Source organism: Plecotus auritus (assembly GCF_963455305.1).
Source record: "Plecotus auritus genome assembly, chromosome: 7".
NCBI classification, from domain to species: domain Eukaryota; kingdom Metazoa; phylum Chordata; class Mammalia; order Chiroptera; family Vespertilionidae; genus Plecotus; species Plecotus auritus.
In genome coordinates this window covers 39,712,483-39,732,979 of record NC_137774.1, presented here as the reverse complement: position 1 = coordinate 39,732,979, position 20,497 = coordinate 39,712,483, and the positions used below count along the sequence as shown (strand labels likewise).

At 40.7% G+C, this 20,497-nt stretch overlaps 1 pseudogene across 1 annotated transcript; it reads left to right on the top strand.

The window, feature by feature from the left end:
- Window positions 1–19,108: 19,108 nt before the first annotated feature.
- On the top strand, window positions 19,109–20,034 carry LOC308252567 (olfactory receptor 1A1-like; annotated as a pseudogene). Its single transcript has one exon. The product of its transcript is annotated as an olfactory receptor 1A1-like (transcript).
- The last annotated feature ends 463 nt before the right edge of the window (window positions 20,035–20,497 follow it).

The window sequence follows — 20,497 nt, the reverse complement described above, 5'->3', positions numbered from 1 at the left end:
AGCTTCACAGATAAGAAAAAGCTAAAGGAGTTCATCACCACCAAACCAGTATTATATGAAATGCTGAAAGGTATTCTTAAAGAAGAGGAAGAAGAAAAAAGTAAAGATAAAAATTATAAACAACAAATACATATCTATCAACAAGTGAACCTAAAAATCAAGTGAATTAAAAACCTGAGGAACAGAATAATCTGGTGAATATAATAGAATCAGGGGCATAGAAAGGGAGTGGGCTGATAATTCTCAGGGGGAAAGGGGTATGGGGGGTTCATGAAGAGACTGGACAAAAATCATATACCTATGGATGAGGACAGTGTGGGGGAGGTAAGGGCAGAAGATGGGGTGGGAATTGGGTGGAGGGGAGCTATGGGGGGAAAAAGGAGAAACAATTGTAATAATCTGAATAAAGATTTATTAAAATAAAAATTAAAAAAAAGAAAAAAAAGGAGAAGAATAAGAAGGTGCTGTTTTTGCCCAAGAAAACCAAGGGCAAGGTCGTGAAGTCCAAAATCCAAAAGCCAGTGCCTGGAGGGCATAAGCTGCTTGGTCTGCAGGGCCAGCACCAGCAGAACATGCTCTGGGTCCTCATCAAAGGTGTGGTGTGGAATGACCTGAAGTTCTTCCACCTGGCAGCCCAGGGTCCTCCCACGTCCAGCACTTCCCCATCTGCATCTCCAGACACTCAAGTACACCTTCCAGCCCTGCCTGTGGCCCTGCTGACGCCAAGCACAGGAGGGCCCAACTGCTTTTCTGTTAACGTTTCAGTTTAGTACAGAGACCGACCCTGGAAACACAAAGAAAAACTGTCTGAAGTGTGAATGTGCTCACAGCCTGGAAACTAACTTGGTGCCACCACTGGGAGCGCCCAACTGCTCTGCTGATTAACCAGAACTCTCTGGTGGTGGGATGTCAGGCGGGCAGTGCTGATCTAGAGAATCATGGAAGGTGTGTTTTGTCCTCAGGATCCCTAACACTCCCAGTGAGAACTGCACTCTCCTTCTTGACGTGGCCTTCCTGGGAGCCTGGACTCTGCTTTCCCGGGGAGCTGGCTCCACTGTGTAACCAGACTCACAGCAGAGCGGCCAGAGGTCAAGGGCTGGCCTCCCGTGGGCGGCATCATGAGCAGAGCATGGAGTCCAGTCAGCCCAGCCCTGGGCCTCAGCTGCCAAACAGCAGTGGCCCACGACCACTCACTTGGATTCCAAATAAACTTGACCCTCACAGACAAAAAAAGGACCTGTAAGATGCAGACTGCCCAGGACTGCATTGATCAAATTGATCAAATACCAGGTGTTAACCTTCCTGGGCAGCATCCCTACCTTCGTCCCCACCCACCCTTCTGTGTTAATACAGAACTTTTGCTATTAACCAACGTGGGTGGGCCAACGATGTACCAGGTCAGCCCTGCCCCTCCACAGAACGGTGGCCACTCAGCCACCTGCTTGCTGTGAGAATTCAGGTCACTGCATCTCTCTGAGTGTTTGGTCCTCTGAACATGGGGAGAACAGAGGCCCAGCATCATAGGGTTATTGTAGGGACTCCTTGGGGGTTCTCCCTGGAAAGTGCTCTCTGGGTACCTGGACAGTGGAGAGGTCTGAGTCCTCAATAGTGTTGCTTTGGTGGGTGGGTTTTTTTTAAATTTCTTTATTGATTAAGGTATTACATATGTGTCCTTATTCCCCCATTACACCCCACCTCCATTCATGCCCCACCCCCCTGTAGTCTGTGTCCATTGATTAGGCTTACATGCATGCTTATAAGTCCTTTGGTTGATCTCTCCCCCTTACCCCCTCCCTCCCCTACCTTGCCTGAGGTTTGACATTCTGATTGATGTTTCTCTGTCTCTGGATCTATTTTTGTTCATCAGTTAATGTTGTTCATTATAATCCAAAAATGAGTGAGATCATGTGATATTTATCTTTCTCTGCCTGGCTTATTTCACATAGCATAATGCTCTCCATCTCCATCCATGTTGTTGCAAATGGTAAGAACTCCTTTTTTACCTCAGCCTAGTATTCCATTGTGTAGATGTACCACAGTTTTTCAATCCACTCATCTGCTGATGGGCACTTAGGCTGTTTCCAAATCTTAGCTATGGTGAATTGTGCTGCTATGAACATAGGGGTGCATATATCCTTTCTGATTCGTGTTTCTAGCTTCTTGGGATATATTCCTAGAAGTGTGATCACTGGGTCAAATGTGAGTTCCATTTTTAGTTTTTGGGAAAAACTCCATACTGTTCTCCACAGTGGCTGCACCAGTGTGCATTCCACCAGCAGTGCAAAGAGTTACTTTTTCTCGGCATCCTCGCCAGCACTTGTCCTTTGTTGATTTGTTGATAATAACCATTCTGACAGGTGTGAGATGGTACCGCATTGTTGTTTTGATTTGCATCTCTCTGATGATTAGTGACTTTGAGCAGGTTTTCATATGTCTCTTGGCCTCCTTCTGTTTTCTTTCGTAAAGTGTCTATTTAGATCAGTTTCCCATTTTTTGATTGGGTTGTTTACCTTCTTTTTGTTAAGCTGCATGAGTTCCCTGTAAATGTTGGAGATTAAACCCTTATCGTTGATATCATTGGCAAAATGTTCTCCCATGCAGTGGGGTTTCTTGTTGTTTTATTGATGGTCTCCTTTGCTGTGCAAAAGCTTTTTATTTTGATGTAGTCCTATTTGTTTATTTTCTCTTTAGCTTCCATTGCCCTAGGAGCTGTATTGGTGAAGAAATTGCTTTGCCATATTTTTGAGACTTCTCTGCCTGTGGATTCCTCTAGTATGTTTATGATTTCCCATCTTATGTTTACGTCCTGTATCCATTTTGAGTTACTTTTTGTGTATGGTGTAAGTTGGTGTTCTAGTTTCATTTTTTTGCATGTATCTGTCCAATTGTCCGAACACCATTTATTGAAGACACTGTCTTGACTCCATTGTATGTTCATGCCTCCTTTGTCAAATATTAATTGAGCATAGTGATTTGGGTCGATTTCTGGGTTCTCTATTCTATTCCATTGATCTATATGTCTGTTCTTCTGCCAGTACCAGGCAGTTTTGAGAATAGTGGCTTTGTAATTCAGCTTGAAATCTGGTATTGAGATCCCACCTACTTTGTTCTTCTTTCTCAGGATTGATGTGGCTATTCTGGGTCTTTTTAAATTCCAGATGAATTTCTGCAGAGTTCTTTCAAGGTCTGTGAAATATTCCGTTGGTATTTTAATGGGGAGTGCATTGAATCTATAGATTGCTTTGGGTAGTATGGACATTTTAATGATGTTGATTCTCCCAATCCATGAACATGGCATGTTCTTCCATCTGTTTACATCTTCCTCTATCTCTTTTTCAGTGTCCCGTAGTTTTCCGCGTATAGGTCTTTTACCTCCTTAGATTAGTTTATTCCTAGGTATCTTAATTTTTTTGGTGCAATGGTAAATGGGATTGCATTTTTAGTCTCTCTTTCTGTAAGTTCCCTATTGGTGTATAGAAATGCCATAGATTTCTTGGCATTAATTTTGTACCCTGCTACATTGCCAAATTCATTTATTAAGTCTGTTAGTTTTTTTATGGAGTCTTCCGGGTTTTTGATGTACAATATCATGTCATCTGCAAATAAGGACAGCTTTACTTCTTCTTTTCCAATTTGGATGCCTTTTATTTCTTCTTCTTGTCTGATTGCAATGGCTAATACTTCCAGTACTCTGTCGAACAGGAGTGGTGAGAGTGGGCATCCCTGTCTTATTCTTGTTCTTAGGGGAAATGGTTTTAGTTTTGCCCATTGAGTATGATGTTAGCTGTGGGTTTATCATATATGGCTTTTATTATGTTGAGGTATGATCCTTCTATTCCCACCTTGTTGAGAGTTTTTATCAAGAAAGGGTGTTGGATTTTGTCAAATGCTTTTTCTGCATCAATTGATATGACTATGTGATTTTTATCTCTCAATTTGTTTATGTGATGTATCACGTTTATTGATTTGCGGATATTGTACCATCCTTGCATTCCTGAGAGAAATCCTACTTGGTCATGGTGTATGATCTTTCTGATGTAGTGCTGGATCCGATTTGCTAGAATTTCATTGAGCATTTTGGCATCTATGTTCATGAGGGATATTGGCCTGTAATTCTCTTTCATTGTGTTGTCTTTATCTGGTTTTGGTATTAGGGTGATGCTGGCTTCATAGAAGGAGCTTGGAAGTGTTCCTTCCTCTTGAATTTTTTGGAATAGTCTGAGGAGGATAGGTTTTAGTTCTTCCTTGAATGTTTGGTAAAACTCTCCTGTGAAGCCATCTGGCCCCGGGCTTTTGTTTGCCGGAAGCTCTTTGATGACTGCTTCAATTTCTTCCATAGTTATAGGCCTATTGAGATGTTTAGATTCTTCCTGATTGAGTTTTGGAAGGTTATATTTTTCTAAGAATATGTCCATTTCCTCCAGATTGTCAATAGAGTTGTTCATAGTATTTTTTAACAATCCTTTGTATTTCGGTGGGGTCTGTTGTTATTTCACCTCTTTCATTTCTGATTTTGTTTATTTGGGTCCTCTCTCTTTGCTTCTTGGTGAGCCTGGCTAGAGGTTCATCAATCTTGTTTATCCTTTCAAAGAACCAGCTCTTGGTTTTGTTGATCTTTTGTATTGTTGTTTTGGCTTCAATATCATTTATCTCCTCCCTGATCTTTATTATTTCCTTCCTTCTGCTTACACTGGGCTTTTCTTATTGCTCTTTTTCTAACTCTTTGAGTTGTAGGATTAGGTAATTGATTACCATTGTTTCTTGTTTTTTTTGCAGTAGGCTTGTAGAGCTATGAACTTCCCTCTCAAGACTGCTTTCGCTGTGTCCCATAGATTTTGGATTGTTGTGTTTTCATTGTCATTTGTTGCCATGATGTTTTTTATTTCTTCCTTGATCTCTCTGGTGACCCAGTCATTGTTTAATAGCATGCTGTTTAGTCTCCATGTGTTTGATTTTTTTGGATTGTTTTTATTGTAGTTGATTTCCAGTTTTATGCCACTGTGATCTGAGAAGATGCTTAATATGAGTTGTATCTTCTTGAATTTGAAGTGTTAGTTTCTTAAGTAAAAGATGAAAAAGAAAAAAATAATAAAAACAATTAAAAAATTAAAATATTTTTAAAAAATAAAATGTGCAGTAGTGAAGGTCATTCACTTCCTCTATTGTTCTGTTTGGCACCCCTGTTTCAAAGTCAGGACAGTATTGCAGTTCCCTGGGTTCCACTGCTCCTCAGTGTTGTAAACCAGTCCTGATATTTGAGCAGGCAGTGTGTCTTACTTCCTTGTATTCCTTAATTTGTGATTACACAAGAGTCAATTTGTGATTCAACCCCTGGGTGGCAGTGTTTCTGGGTTGACTTCCAGGTCTATAGGTCCTCTTTAGCCTGTGCATAGATCCTGCTTTCCCTGTGGCACTCAATACCGGTTTGTGGGAGTGGGCTGCCCCAGAGCTGGTTCTCTGACGGTCACTCCCCGCTCTGATCCCCAGGTTCCAGAAAAACAACTTTCCCCTGCAGTCTCCTAGGGTGTCCCCAACTGGGTGATTCTATGTATTGGGCTCAGTAATCAGAAGCAAGGATTCAAAGAGGAGAAAGCATGAGTGTGCGCGCTCTGGGTCTGCGTGTAAGCCTGCGCAATCCTCTTTTTCCCCTTGTGTCCAAGCAGGCGGCACACTCCCAAAATTTTTAGACTATCCTTCTGTGTCAGATCAAAATGGTTTTTTTAGAGAACTCCTCTGTTAGCAGCTCTGAGGACCCCCTTCCACATTCATGGATCACTCCAGCCCCAACAGCCACAGATTTTTCTAGGTGCAGACTTCCCCTGGTCCTCCAGCTCCCGCAGTGCACACATTTCTCTGTCGTGCCCGGACAAGAGACCTCAACTTATCCCAGGCGAGATCTGACCTTTCCGTGGTGGAGTGTAGAGCTTCTCTGAATCCATGTGTTTGCGCAAATTGGGGACCAGTGCTCTGGGGTTTGCAGCTGTTCGGTGGGTGCCGCTGTTAAAGGTTTTCAGGTTTCCAATAACATCCACGTTCCCCTTCAAGATGGCGCAGTCTCCACGTCCAAGCCGGTGGCTCCGGGAGAGAACCCGGCAGCAGTGGGGGCTGCCCGGTCAGGGGACCCCCGTCCAGCAGTCCCCCACCTTCTCCTGGAGTATAGCTGTCCCTTAACTCTCCAACAGACACTCCCTGTGTGACCCTCAGCTTTACTTTCTATCTGCTCTGGGACAAGGCTCGGGACACGTCTGTCTATTCCGCCACCATTTTTCCACTATCTACCAGTAGGTGGTTTTTTTCAAATTGTTTTGGTAACCTGTTAATCTTTGCTATTGAGTGAGGAAATGCTAAATTCACTCTAGACATAGTTTCAGACATAGTCTTCCTTGCCCCTCATTGTGTAGCAACACAATGTCCATAATCATTAGAATCTACAACTCTAACTCCTTTTTTTCTCAATGGACCACAGAGGAATGCTACATTTTGGTTAAATAATAGCAACATAATATTAACATAGTCTGAATATTTGTGTCCTTCCACCTCAATTTGAATGGTCAAATCTCCATGCCCAATGTCTTAGGAGGTGGGGCCTCACAAACAAGACTAGTGCTCTTATAAAAGAGATCCTACAGAGGTCTCTCCCTGCGTCTGCCAAGAGAGGACACAGGAACCATGAAGTCTGCACCATGATTCTGGATTTCTCAAGCCTCCAGAACCGTGAAAAATAAATTTCTATTGTTCATAAGCTACCTAGTCTGTGGCATTTTTTTTTTAAATAAGCCCGAATAGATTAAGGGGGTTCCTGAATTCTTCCTAGAACATTATTAACTTATTTTCTGAAATGTCAATTCTGCCTAAAAAGCCAGTTAAATTAATTTAATGTTCCTTATTCACTTCTGTCTGCTGTTTCTATATGAGTTTCATTGTCATCTAAATGTACTCTCTTATTTTAAATGTCTTAAGAATATGGAAAAAAATTGTTTAAAGTATTACAAATGTCTCCATTTTCCCCCATGGGCCCCTCCCCAGCCACTCCCACCCCCCAGGACAAGACCCCACCCCCCCAGTGTTCAAGTCCATTGCATGCATTTAAGTCCTTTGGTTGATCTCTTCCCCGTCCCCACACCCTCCCTTACCTTCTCTCTGAGGTTTGATGGTCTGTTCAGTGTTTCTCTGTATCTGGATCTATTTTTGTTCATCATTTTCTGTTGTTCATTATATTCCACAAATGAGTGAGATCATGTAATATTTATCTTTCCCCAACTGGCTTATTTTGCTTAGCATAATGCTCTCCAGGTCCATCCACACTGCTGCAAATGGTAAAATTTCCTTCTTTTTTACAGCAGCGAAGTATTCCATTGCGTAGATGACCACAGTTTTCTAATCCGTTCATCTGATGATGGGCACTTAGGCTATTTCCAAATCTTAGCTATGGTGAATTGTGCTGCTGTGAACATAGGGGTACATATATCCTTTCTGATTGGTGTTTCTGATTTCTTGAGGAAAATATTTTTTAAACATTCTGTTTTCTTCTTCTTTAATTTTTTTTAAATTGTTTGAAGTATTACAAATAGTAGTACATATGTTTCCTTTTTTTTTCCCCCATTGACCTCTCCCCTGCCTCCCCTTCACCCAGTACATGCCTTTACCTGCCCCGGCCCCCAGTGTCTTGTTTTCTTCTTTAATTGCTTTCAAGTATAGGTTTTCCTTCCAAGTGCTTAAGGTGTTACTCCTCTTCTCTTACTCTGCAAATAGATTTAATAGATCATTCTTCTTTAAGTGTCTTTACATTAGAAGAAATTTAACAAAGCCTGGAATTTTCTAGCAATTCAATTTAGCCTCTCTCACCATACACAGAATTTTTCCCTTTAGGACTCGGAAGGTCAGAGATTCCTTTCATAAGCTAATGAAAGATGTAGTCACTCACTACACACGGAAATATTTGCAATGTTTAGGTTTAAAACATCATTTTGTTCATAGTTCTCTTTGATGTCATTCCACAATTCCTTGACCCTAATGGTACCCAGAAGATAAAACATGGAAGGAAGTGGTCAGAGATTCCGAGCAGAACATAAAGAGCAAAATGTGATCGCTAGGAAGAAAATATTCTCATGAGATGTCACTTTACCCATGTCGGGGGAGCCCATGCCCTGACCCCTGCAGCATGATCTTAACACAGGAGCGAACAGGAGGTGCAACTTGAAAGACGTCTAAAGGAAAAGTAATTCAACAAGTATTTCAACATCTGAAGACGATTTTGGAGCATTGTTCAACCATTACATGACTCAGAGTAAAATTGTTAGTTAATAGGCATATTATCTATAATAATTAAAACGTAATATGCTAATTAGACCAGACAGCTGAATGACCTTCTGGATGTCTTTCCAGACAAAGCCTTTGTGGCGGGGGCGTGGCTTAGGTGATTAGGGGTGATCAGGCTGGCAGGTAGTTAGGGGAGATCAGGCAGGGAGGCAGACTGGTTAGGAGCAATCAGGCTAACTGGCAGGTGAGCAGTTAGGAGCCAGAGGTCCCAGATTGCGAGAGGGATGTCCAATCAAGCCTAAACTGGAAGTCGGACATCCCCCAAGGGGTCCCAGATTGTGAGAGGATGCAGGCCAAGCTGAGGGCCGCCCCTCCAGCCTCCCCCCACCTCCCTGTGTGAGAATTTTGTGCACCGGGCCTGTCGCAGGTAATAAAGAAGTAGAAAAATAGTTATACTTTTCTGTTATTCTAAGTGCTAACTATGTACCAGGCTCTGGTTTCAGAACTTTTCATATATTAATTCATTTGATCCTCAGAACAACTTTATGACGATGTTGTTGCTGCCATGCAGTTGTTATTCCCATTATAAAGATGAGTGAGCACATACTGTCCAAACTCAGTTACAGCCAGTAAGCTGCAAAGCCTGGACTGAAACCCAGCCAGCACTCACACTCTTTACCGTGGTCCTCTACAGAGAAGGGGCTAAGTCACAGCACAGTGAGCATCAATCAGGGCTGTCATATAGGTGATACATACACAAAGCGAGCTAGATAACATCTAAGCCCTTTGGCATCTTTATGAATCTAAAAATTTGAAGCCATGCTATCAAAATATTAGAAAAAAGAAAGTTTACTAGTAAATAGGTCTCTTACCCATAACACTTCTCAAGACAAATCCTAGACAAAGGTGGAATACAATTCTTCTTCTTTGCACATTTAATACCAGAAAGGCTTGAAATAAAGACCAGGAGCTCAGTCGTACCACAGTCCTTGTATCCCAAGAGATGGTTCCAAGTGTGTCCTGAACAGCAGAGGACAGGGGCCCATATTCCAACAAAGAGGTTAGAATTGATCAGCCTAGTGCTTGGACCCTGGAGACACACTATCTCAAAAACCCATTGCCCCTTCTTCCTTCTAGAAGAACTCTGGGAAAGATCACTCTTGAGAGCATGATGTCCCCTCAGCAACAGCTGCAGGAGTGTCTAATGAGTCTCAACAATTACTCTAACTATGGCTTGAATGAACATGGGAGACCTGTTTCAAGAGAATTTATAACCTGGTGCATAAGTCACAGTTTTCTCTGTCCTATGAGCCTTCCTGCTGCCTAGAGGAGGAAAGTCATCTTCTGGCTCCATCCAGGACAGCTGTGGCCACCCCTTCTGCTCCATGGTCAGAAAACCTGGGGCTCCCCTTCTAAACCATCCAAGCCTTATCTCTTCTGCCTCAGGGACAGAGGACTCCTGCTCCACACCCGGCCTCCAAAAAGGAATGATAACAGGTGTTGGAACAGCTGGCTGTAAACTTCCCATTTGTGAGAGAGGAGTGAAGGCCACAGGGCCAGGGCCCTTTGTGAGACCATCTGAGATACTCCCTAGGTAGGGCCTGTGGACATCAGAGAACAGATTCTCTATGACAGTGACATCAAAGGATAGGTAGTCAGTAACTGCACTACATAGATCGTCCCCCTTGGACCCTTACAACACCTACAAGAGGTGAGTAGAATTGTTTTGTCTTTTTTTAATAAGATGAACAAATTGGTGAATTGAATTGCCTGAAGTCACACAGAGAAGGACTGGCAAAACTAAGACTCACACTTTGGCTCCAGAACCCAAGGTCTCAAGAAAGACTAAGAAAGAGAGAGAGAGGAACCCTTCTAATCTGAAAATGGTTATTTTGGGGCCTCATTCATAAAAACAGGATGAGGAAGGGGTAGTTTGTTTGTTTGTTTTAACCTTTTTGATTTATCCTTTTTTTGATCATTGTTTATATTTACCAGCACTGTGTTGTTCCGTGTTTAAAGCTCACTGCTACCATTTAACTTTTAACATTTAGTGTCCGTTTGAATTCTGCAACCAGCAGACATCTGCACAGCACAACATTGCTATAAACGTTTTGCTTGTTTCATCTTATCCAATAATTTAGAAGTGTAAAATTTTGTACCATATTTTTTGTCCCAAAACACTTATAACTCTATGTATTAATAATTTTCTAACCCAATCTTTCTCTTGGATCCCCTTTTATTTCAAGAAAAGGAAGACATAGGAAGGGGTAGTTTTGATTTGGGTACTTCAGTCCTGAGCTCTCCGCCTCCTGAAGGAATAGTGTGTGTGTGTGTGTGTGTGTGTGTGTGTGTGTGTGTGTGTGTGTGTGTTTCTGTTACCCATGATGCCAAGGGGAAGTATTTGGCCTCTGTGTTCCTGAAAACCTATCCTCAGCACTGTCACACTCAGAGCACAAATACTTTCCAGGAAAAAGTGTTTCAGTGGCTCACCACTACCTGGAACTTTGGTTCATTCCAGTGAACTCAGGACTCTCACTCTGTCTCTGGCATTCATGCTGATGCTTCTCCTGACTCCTCTCCCTGTAGGCATATGGTCCTTCCACCTCTCTCCTCAGTCTTTCAGCAGAAATCACCTCTCCCATGATGACACTGCAGAACATGAAGTTTCTGTGCTCAGAAACTTCTCTTCTCTGTTTCCCTGTGTGTTTAGTTCTCATATTGATTATACCAACCACTTCTTATATGGTGCAGCTTTTTATTACATTTATTAACGCTCTTTTTAATCAACCTATGATCATCATTGCACCAGATTGTCATTCAAATGTTGACTTACTCATCAGTCATCTGATATTGCCAAAATATCTATGTTTGTATTAAACAAATGGTTGCATATTTCTATTACCAAAAAAGTGTAGTTCAATTTACATCTACTATCCTAATTTTCAGTATGCAAGGAATCCAGTCCATACTAAAAATTCCCCACAGTATAACCACAAACTTATTTTCTAGGCTGATTTCCCACTGTGCGTGTCTTCTCCATTATTCTTTGTTAAGTTTTGTTTTCATTTCACATTTTTCTTTTGTTTATTGGCTGTACCCTTTTCCTCTCCTGACTTGTCTATTCTAACCTTTTGCTCATTATTTCCTACTGCATTTTTGGTCCCCTTCTTTTTTTAAAATATATTTTATTAATCTTTTCCCGAGAGAAAGGGAGAGAGATAGAGAGTTAGAAACATCGACGAGAGAGAAACATCAATCAGCTGCCTCCTGCACACTCCCCACTGGGTATGTGCCCACAACCAAGGTACATGCCTTGACCAGAATCAAACCTGGGACCCCTGAGGCCGCAGACCGACGCTCTATCCACTGAGCCAAACCGGTTAGGGCTTTGGTCCCCTTCTTATCAGTGTATGAGACTCATAGGTATTCTGAATACTAGTGCTTCGTTGATTATGTGTATAGCGGACACCTCTTTCCAGGCCAAGACATATCTTTCCCCTTTCTTTATAGTGTCTTTTTCATATAAATGTTTTCAATTTCACTTAAAGTAGTCAATGTGTGAGAATTTTTTCTTATATTTTGTGTGCTTTGTGCTGGTTTAAGAAATTAATTACATTTCTTGTATCATAAACATATTGTCCTCTAAAATTATTTCAGTGTAATTGAGATATAATTGACATATAACATTGTATAAGTGTGAGGAGAACAATGTCTTGATTTGATATGCTTACATCTTCCTCTACATTTTTTGAAGTTTTGCTTTTCACAATTGATCCTTTAAGGATTATTTTTCATATATAGGTATCCCATTGTTCCAACACTCTTTATTTCATGGTCAGTCCCTCCTTTCCCTGCCCATTTCTAAACCAAGCCATGTCATATGCCCTCTGCTAATAAATGCTTGATTTGGGTCTGACTCTATCATCTGTTAATAGGTCTATTTTTCATTTCCGACATCAACACTACTCCACTGTTTGAATTTCCAAAGCAAATCATCTTGAATCCTAATGGGACCATTACTCCCTCCTTATTCTAACCTGTCTTAGCTCTTTATAGCTCCTCATTCTTCTGCATTCTGAATTTCATGTTTAAAAGAAACCAGTCAGATTTTGATTGAGATTGCATCCAATTCATAGGTTAATTGGAAGAGAACTGACAATTTTACCACATTGAGTCTTGCCATTAACATTGCTTATCTCTTCATTTTTTTTTTTTAGGTATTCTTTTATTTTTTTGTCCTTCAGTAAAATTTTGTAATTTTTGAAACCAGTTGGACCTCTTGTGTAGAATGATTTCTAAATTCCATAGTATTTTCTATTGCTGTTGTGAAGAGTCTTTATAAAAATTGTATTTTCTGATTTATTATTATTTAAGTATATGAACAGTGTTGATTGTTTCTAATATTGGTCTACATTAAACAAACTTGCTGATATCTCTTGAGATTCCCTTGAAATTCTCTTCCCCCGCCCACTCTTCTTCCACCCTACCCCTACCTTGCTCCCCACCACAAACACACTAACATCTGCCAGCCTGCTCTCTATCAATGAGTCTGTTATTATTTTGCTTGTTAGTTTATTTTGTTCATCAGATTCCACATATAAGTGAAATAATATGATTCTTTTCTTTCTTGGGAATTATTGACTTATATAAAGATTATTTTGGGTTTTCTTCGTGGACAATCATATTTTCTGTAAATTTTGTTCTTTTGTACTTTCCTTTCCAATTCTAACATAGCAAAAAAAATCTAGTGTTATTTTACAAATAGGGCAGGACTTGTATGTTTTACACAGAGGACTCAAATTAGCTCACTACTTCATGTAGATAGGTGAGCACATCTCCTGTACCAAAGAGAAATTACAAGCCAGACCCCTGCCTTTAGGGCCTTGTTAATAGTTGGAAACCTCAAGGGGCCATAACACAATCTGCTCTGGCTTGCTGAGCATTCTTTTTGTTTCTCATACCTACGTATTCACATTTCTTTCTTTCAGATTTGTTTATATGTATATTTCATTATTTTTTAAATGTATTTATAATTTCTATGTACTTTACTTGGAATGGGCTCTGTCCACATCAGCTTACTTTGCCATATTGCCAAGAATCTCAGCCCTAAAAACCTTACACTTGCACACCAAAGGAATTACCATGCTCTCTAGCCCTTTAGCTTTATTGAACCCTCTCAACCCTAAGATATTATGATTCTGTGCAAAGATAAGAAAAGGCACTTCAGGAAATAATTCCAAATTCTTTTAGGTTCAGAGATAGACAATCTGGAAATTTTAGGTTCATTATATTTGGGGAAAATATACTTAGATCTGTATCCCCTGTGCCCAGCACATAAGTCACACATGTTGAGAATAATGTTTTAATTAATTACTGAGTAGAGTTCTTTTTGGAAAAATTAGTGAATTATTCAGGATATCCTGGGAAAAGGATATTAAATAGTACAATATAAGGTAATAAATGCTAAAGTTAAGAAATAGATCTCAAATTGTATAATTGTTTAAACAGAATGAAAGTGTATGTCCCTCCTATGCAACAGTCCCAGTGGGTATCTTTGGTGGTGAGTGGCTCTGGTATGTAGAGAACTGGAGACACAAGCTCATTTCACCATGTGACTCCACCATCCCATTCAGCGCCTTTCTCAGGTAGAAAATGATGATTATCTAAGTTAAAGCTCTGAAACAGTAGATAGAAAAGCTAAATTATGTGACAATTCTTTTAAATAATCAACAAAATCAGATGTAAAAGTGAAGGATAAACTGGGTGTGTGTGCCTGTGAGCATCCCAAATGTGGGGAACCGAAGAAATAAACAGTGATTTAACTCTAGAAATATTAAGTGCAAACTTATTGGTTCATAAAATGAACAATTTTTCACAATGAACTCTCTGGGGGTGATTAAAAACACAGACACACACTCACACAGAAAGTATGGTTCCACGCCTGAAAAACAGCCTGCAAACTACTTAGGTTGGATGTGCAAAGTAGAGAGTTTGGACAGACATGATGGCAGAATGACTGAAGGTAAAAATATGGGAGAGAGACATCAAAGGGACAGATAGAGACCTGAGAGTTTACTGTGCTGTCCATGAAGTGGCTGTAGAATTGGATGAGTCACCATAAGAAATAAAAAAGAAAAGAGAAGACCAAAGAGAAAAGCTTTGCAATGATCTATATTAGAGTTTTACAAAAAGGTAAAACGTATCAAAGGAGGTGGTGAAAGTCTTATTTGAAAATGGAAATCTTGGGGAGGAAATTCACTAGGCTTGTTTTTCCTAGATCGTAATTCTGTGGTCCTTGTGATTTATAATCTGTCAGTGTGAGTGCAGATACCTTTTACTCCTTGGGCCTGGGATCACTATGACTTTGGTCACTGGAGCAATTCCTAATTTCCAGGCTGGTCCTTGTACTAACACACCTTTTGCACTGGTGTATTTAGCCAAAGACTCCAAAATGCTGCCATTTCCATAACATATTTAATAAAATTGCCATGTGATTCTGGCTTCTCCATTAAGTTAAAAGTCCCTGAGAGCAGAGACTGTCTTACAGGTTGAATAAATAGATTAATAGATTGCATTTTCACATATTTTTTACTTTCCGTAAGCCTAACGAAGTATCTAGTTCAAGGATGGGCAAACTTTTTGACTCGAGGGCCACAATGCGTTCTTAAACTGGACCGGAGGGCTGGAACAAAAGCATGGATGGAGTGTTTGTGTGAACTAATATAAATTCAAAGTAAACATCATTACATAAAAGGGTACAGTCTTTTTTTTATTTCAATAGTTTTATTCATTTCAAACATTTTAACAAGAAGAATGTAAACACTAATTATTATAATTTGAAACTTCAAAAAATGGAGGAATCATAGCACAATAACATACCTTATATTGAAGATGGCAAAGGCAAAATAAAATTGCCTAACAAAGGAAAGGTACTAAAGCCTTTCAAATTAAACTTAAATGTAATAAAATAATTTAAAACTAAAACAAATAGAAAAGAACAAAATGTGTAAACAGTAAATTGAACATTTTCTTTAGTGCAACTCCCAAATTATGCCTGGGACATAGATGTAGATGGCAATGTAGACTGGGTTGAAAGGTTTTTGGTCTTTAAAACATCAACTTCAGTGGGAACAGTGTTGTTGGTCTCCTTTTTTAGCTAATGCATCAAAGTCTGGAGTTAGTTTTGTTGTGGCTCTTCTCAGGATAGATCTGAGGTGTTCATCAGTTAAGCTGGATCTGTGAGGGGCTTTGTTGATGTTCATGACGCTAAATGTCTGCTCACAAACATAGGTTGACCCAAACAGCACCAGTATCTTCTGTGCCATCCTCCGGATGTTTGGAAAAGTGGCTTCATTAAGTGAAGCATAAAAGTCTCTTAATTCAAGAGAGCTGAATTTCTCCTTTAGGACAACGTCAGACTGAAGATCGATGAGTTCCAGTTGCACCTCTTCTGGTGCTGTTTCAGGGTTTTGTGACAAAGGACAGGCCACCAGTTGAAGTGACTGGTCAATTTTTTCAACATCAGAAAACCGACGACAGAATTCTGCATGCAGGTCATCCAGTGATTTGCTGTATTTCTTCACGTTTTGGATGGTCTCCTTCTGTGTGGCTAGTGTGGCAAAATGAGTGAAGACTTTGTCTGAAATTTGTCTGGAAAAGAAAATCAGCTTTGATTTAAAGGCTTTCACATTAGTGTACATGTCATGTACATACTGATCTTTTCTCTGTAGCTTCACATTTAGCTCATTCAAATGTGAAAATATATCTATAGCAAATGCGAAGTCACACAGCCAATTCTTGTCACTCAGCTCAGTAAATTCGTCAGACTTCCCCTTTAATTTCAAAAATGCACCAATCTCTTCTTTGAGCTCCCACACTCATTGGAAAACTTTGCCCAAACTCAACCAGCGGACACGAGAGTGGTAAAGTAAGTCGTGGTGATCCGCATCAGTTTCCTCCAGAAACTTAATAAACCGACGGAGCTGAAGTCCCTTTGCGCGAATGAAATTAACAAGCTTTACGACTGGATTAACAACATGATTAAGTTGTAATATAGACTTGCACAATGATTCCTGGTGAATAATACAGTGAAGAAAAATAACATCTTGGTTAGGGTTCTCCTCTTTTACTTTATCCTGAATTCTTTTTAGCAGACCAACATTTTTTCCAGTTAAATTTGGAGATCCATCTGTCGTGACATTAGCAAGTTTACTCCATGGTAGCTTCATTTTCTCGATGACAGTAGACACCCGGTCATACAAGTCCTCTCCCCGTGTTTTTCCTTTCAGTGGCTCCATGGCTAAAAACTCCTCCATAATTTCAAAATTGTCACTAATCCCTCGGATAAAAATTAAGAGCTGAGCAGTGTCCTTTACGTCATTACTTTCATCCAATGCCAGTGAATAAAACTTAAAGAACTCTGCCTTACTATTTAACTTGCTGGCCAAGTCCTCATCAATCAGTTCCACTCAACGAGTCACTGTCCTGCGCGATAAGCTGAGTTTTTCAAACTTGCCTTTGCTCTCTGGACACAAGAGACCTGCTGTCTCTATCATACATTCTTCCAAAAACTCGCCTTCAGAGAGAGGTTTGCTAGCTTTTGCTAATTTGAATGATAGCATAAAACTTGCTTTGGTAGTTGTCTCTTGAATTGCAGTTTGTCTGTGAAAGACATTTTGCTGAGCCTGTAATTTAGCCATCAACCTCTGTGCAGTAGCCTCCCATTCTTGAGGTGACTGCTTGCTAGCATAGTTGTCATGCTTTGTGGCAAAGTGACGGCTGAGATTTTACTCTTTGAAGACTGCAAGTGTTTCCTGGCATATCAGACATACCGGCATTGATCGGACTTCGGTGAAAAAATATTTTGTTGTCCACTCCCTCTTAAACACTCAGCATTCACTGTCCACTTTCCTTTTCTTTGGTCCACTCATGTTTAATATTGGGCTAAAAACAACAGTACCATGCTCTTATTAAATTCTTTACTAAAATAAGACAGTAAAGTATAAAAACAAGTGATTAAATTTGCTCTACTATAACATTTTTGGTCTTCTAAAAATATATATATAACAAAATCATCTGAAAAAGTTCAGACATGGGACAGAGGCACACCCTGACCATAGAGAACAACCCCTTTCCTCCATAGGAAATCTGTGTATCTTTCACACAGGCCCTTTGTTTATGGTAACACACATAGCTGCACATTGCTGTGTCTTCCAGACACACTTGTATGGGAGGTGCTAGGGCAGTGCAAAACATAAGTAACCAGTAGTTACCACTAGCACTTCCATTACTGGCAAAAAACAGTCGCAGTGCACATAGTGTGAAAGAGCCCATTATCAATGTCAGATTGCATCCACTGGACTCTATAAAAACAACCAAGTGCCACTTTTAAATGCCCATTGCAACAGTTTTTCTTATTAAAAGCTGGAAATGGCAGGATATTTATATATATACCCCTACTGTGACAGCCTGGCAGAGCATTACAAAGGAGAAAACCCAGCATCTGGTGATGTCCATAAGCACAAGACTTCAGGCTGTCATTACCAGGAAAGGGTTTCATCTAAGTATTAGAAATGAACATTTGATTTTCAGTTTTTCATTTGTCCAATTACTTCTGAAACCCTGAAATTAAGCGATTTTGTAATAAAATCTTTAGTTCATCACATTTCTATACAATCTTTTTGTTCAACCCACTGAATTAGGGTTTGTTCACACTAGCAGTGCTGCCATTGCAGTGTGGTGCAGTACTGCAATGCAGCGCAGCTAGGGTTAATGCAGGGTACACAGGTTTCCATCATGTTTGCGTTGATGCTAATGTGCAGTGGTGCATGTTAACACAAATGCCCTGTAGCACGCATTTTTACCGGCGCAAAGGGGAGAAGCAAACACAGTGCAAAATGCATTTGTTTTGCCGCTAACACATGCGGTTAGTGGCCACGGTAGCGTTACTGATACCGCATCTGTATCAGCAAAAAATGTAGCCGCAGCATGGCTAGTGTGACATGTCCTCTGTGTGTCTTTTTCCCTGCTGTGCGCGTCCGCAGTGGGAAAAAAAAACTGCAGTGGATACAAGCCCTAAAAGCTGAAAGTCTTTGTTGTTTTATTAACAAGTCATTGTGATGTACAGAATGTGGGAACAGGAAAAAATTGTGTTTGAGTAGAGCTCTTAATCTTACCTCAGAAAGGCTCTGATACTGTGCTCTCCAGGGGCATGTCTCCCTACATCACCATGATAACGTGTCTACGCATTCCCAGGGTGATGTCAGGAGATGCGTCTGCGGGCATTACAAGGAGCCTCTGGAATATTGAGAGGTTGTTCCTTCTACTGAATGGGTGGATATAAATCCGCCCACTCAGAAGAAGGAGCTGAGGCCCTGTTTCCTGACGTTGCCATGTTAACACTGCTGCTGGTGAAGGAGCAGAGGGGAAAGCAAGAGAACCCTCTGCTCTTTCGGCTCGGCGGGCCGGATAGAACAGCCAAACGGCCGGATCTGGCCCACCAGCCGTAATTTTCCCAAGGCTGATCTAGTTCATGCAATATGAGAATCAAGTACTTGTTAATTGATTAAGTACTATATGGTTGGGTAGTATCACTGGGATGGGGGAGGTTGGGCAATTCTGATTCAAAAATTGCTCACTTCATAGACATGAGTGTCCAGGCCTAACTGTCGATTAGTCCCAATGAGCAAAAATGATATTTTTCCAAAATGCTGGCTTTCTATGAATTTAGTAAACTCAGTTGCAGAGATGACTTATCATTGAGACAAAACTGGTGGATAAGGAAAATCATTATACGCAGTAACTTCACTAATAATTCTGGATTTCTCTTCCCAATCTTAATAAAAGAATAATGAGGGAAGATAATCAATCCTCTACCCTGGATTTTATTCTCCTGGGAGTTAGCAGTCAGCAGGAACAGGAAGATTTCTTCTTCATCCTCTTCCTGCTCATTTTCCCCATCACGCAGATTGGAAACCTGCTCATCATCTTGGCCATTTGCTCTGACATTCGCCTTCACCACCCCATGTATTTTCTCCTTGCTAACCTCTCCTTTGTTGACATCTTCTCCTCTGTAACATCCCAAAGATGCTAGCCAACCATCTCTTGAACACCAAAACCATCTCCTTTGGGGGATGCCTGACACAGATGTATTTCATAATTTCTTTGGGTAACACAGATAGCTATATCCTGGCTGCAATGGCATATGATTGTGCTGTGGCCATCAGCCGGCCACTTCGTTACACAAAGATTATGAGCACAGAAACTTGTGTCCTGCTAGTTGTTGGGTCTTGGGTGGTTGGAAACACTAATGCCCTCCCCCGTACTCTGCTTACAGCTGGCCTGTCCTTCTGTGGTAACCAGGAAGTGGCCAACTTCTACTGTGACATTACCCCTTTGCTCAAGCTGTCCTGCTCTGACATCCACTTTAACGTGAAGATGATGCACCTCGGGGTTGGTGTTTACTCTGTGCCATTGCTATGTATCATCATCTCCTATGTTCGGGTCTTTTCCACAGTCTTACATGTTCCATCTATGAAGGGTGAGCGCAAAGCCTTCTCCACCTGTGGTTCCCACCTCACAGTCGTTTCTTTGTATTATGGGACAGTCATGGGCATGTATTTCCGCCCTCTGACTAGCTACAGTCTAAAGGATGCTGTGATAACTGTGATGTACATGGCAGTGACACCAATGTTAAATCCTTTCATCTACAGTCTGAGAAATCAGGACTTGAAGGCTGCCCTGGGGAAACTCGTCAGCAAGAGAATCTCCATGTAACCAATGTGAGGTCATGTTGGAGACTATAGTCACCAATTAAAATGCATGTGACAACCCATCCCCAATGTCCTCACTCTTCAAGAAGCAACCTTTGCCCTTTCCAGCCGAAAATTATTCTTCTCCAATATTTGTAACAATTTATGATTCCTCTTATTGACATTGTCACTTTGAACACACTATTATCCTTTGGCAGAGTTGCAGTACAGGAATATTGGGTTCAGTTCCAGCTACTGTCTTATCTCTCGGAGTAAAGTGTAAAAGGCATGAAGCTCAGCTTCCACATCCACATTTAGTAACATCTGCCTGCCACTCTCACAGGATGTGAGTATAGTAATCGGTTTTTGTTTGAAGGATATAAACCATTAATCAAATGGCCAAATTTTATTGCACTATTATGTTTATGCATCTCCACTCAGCTTACCACCTTCTGAGAGCAGGTCTTAACACATCACTCTACCTTTCA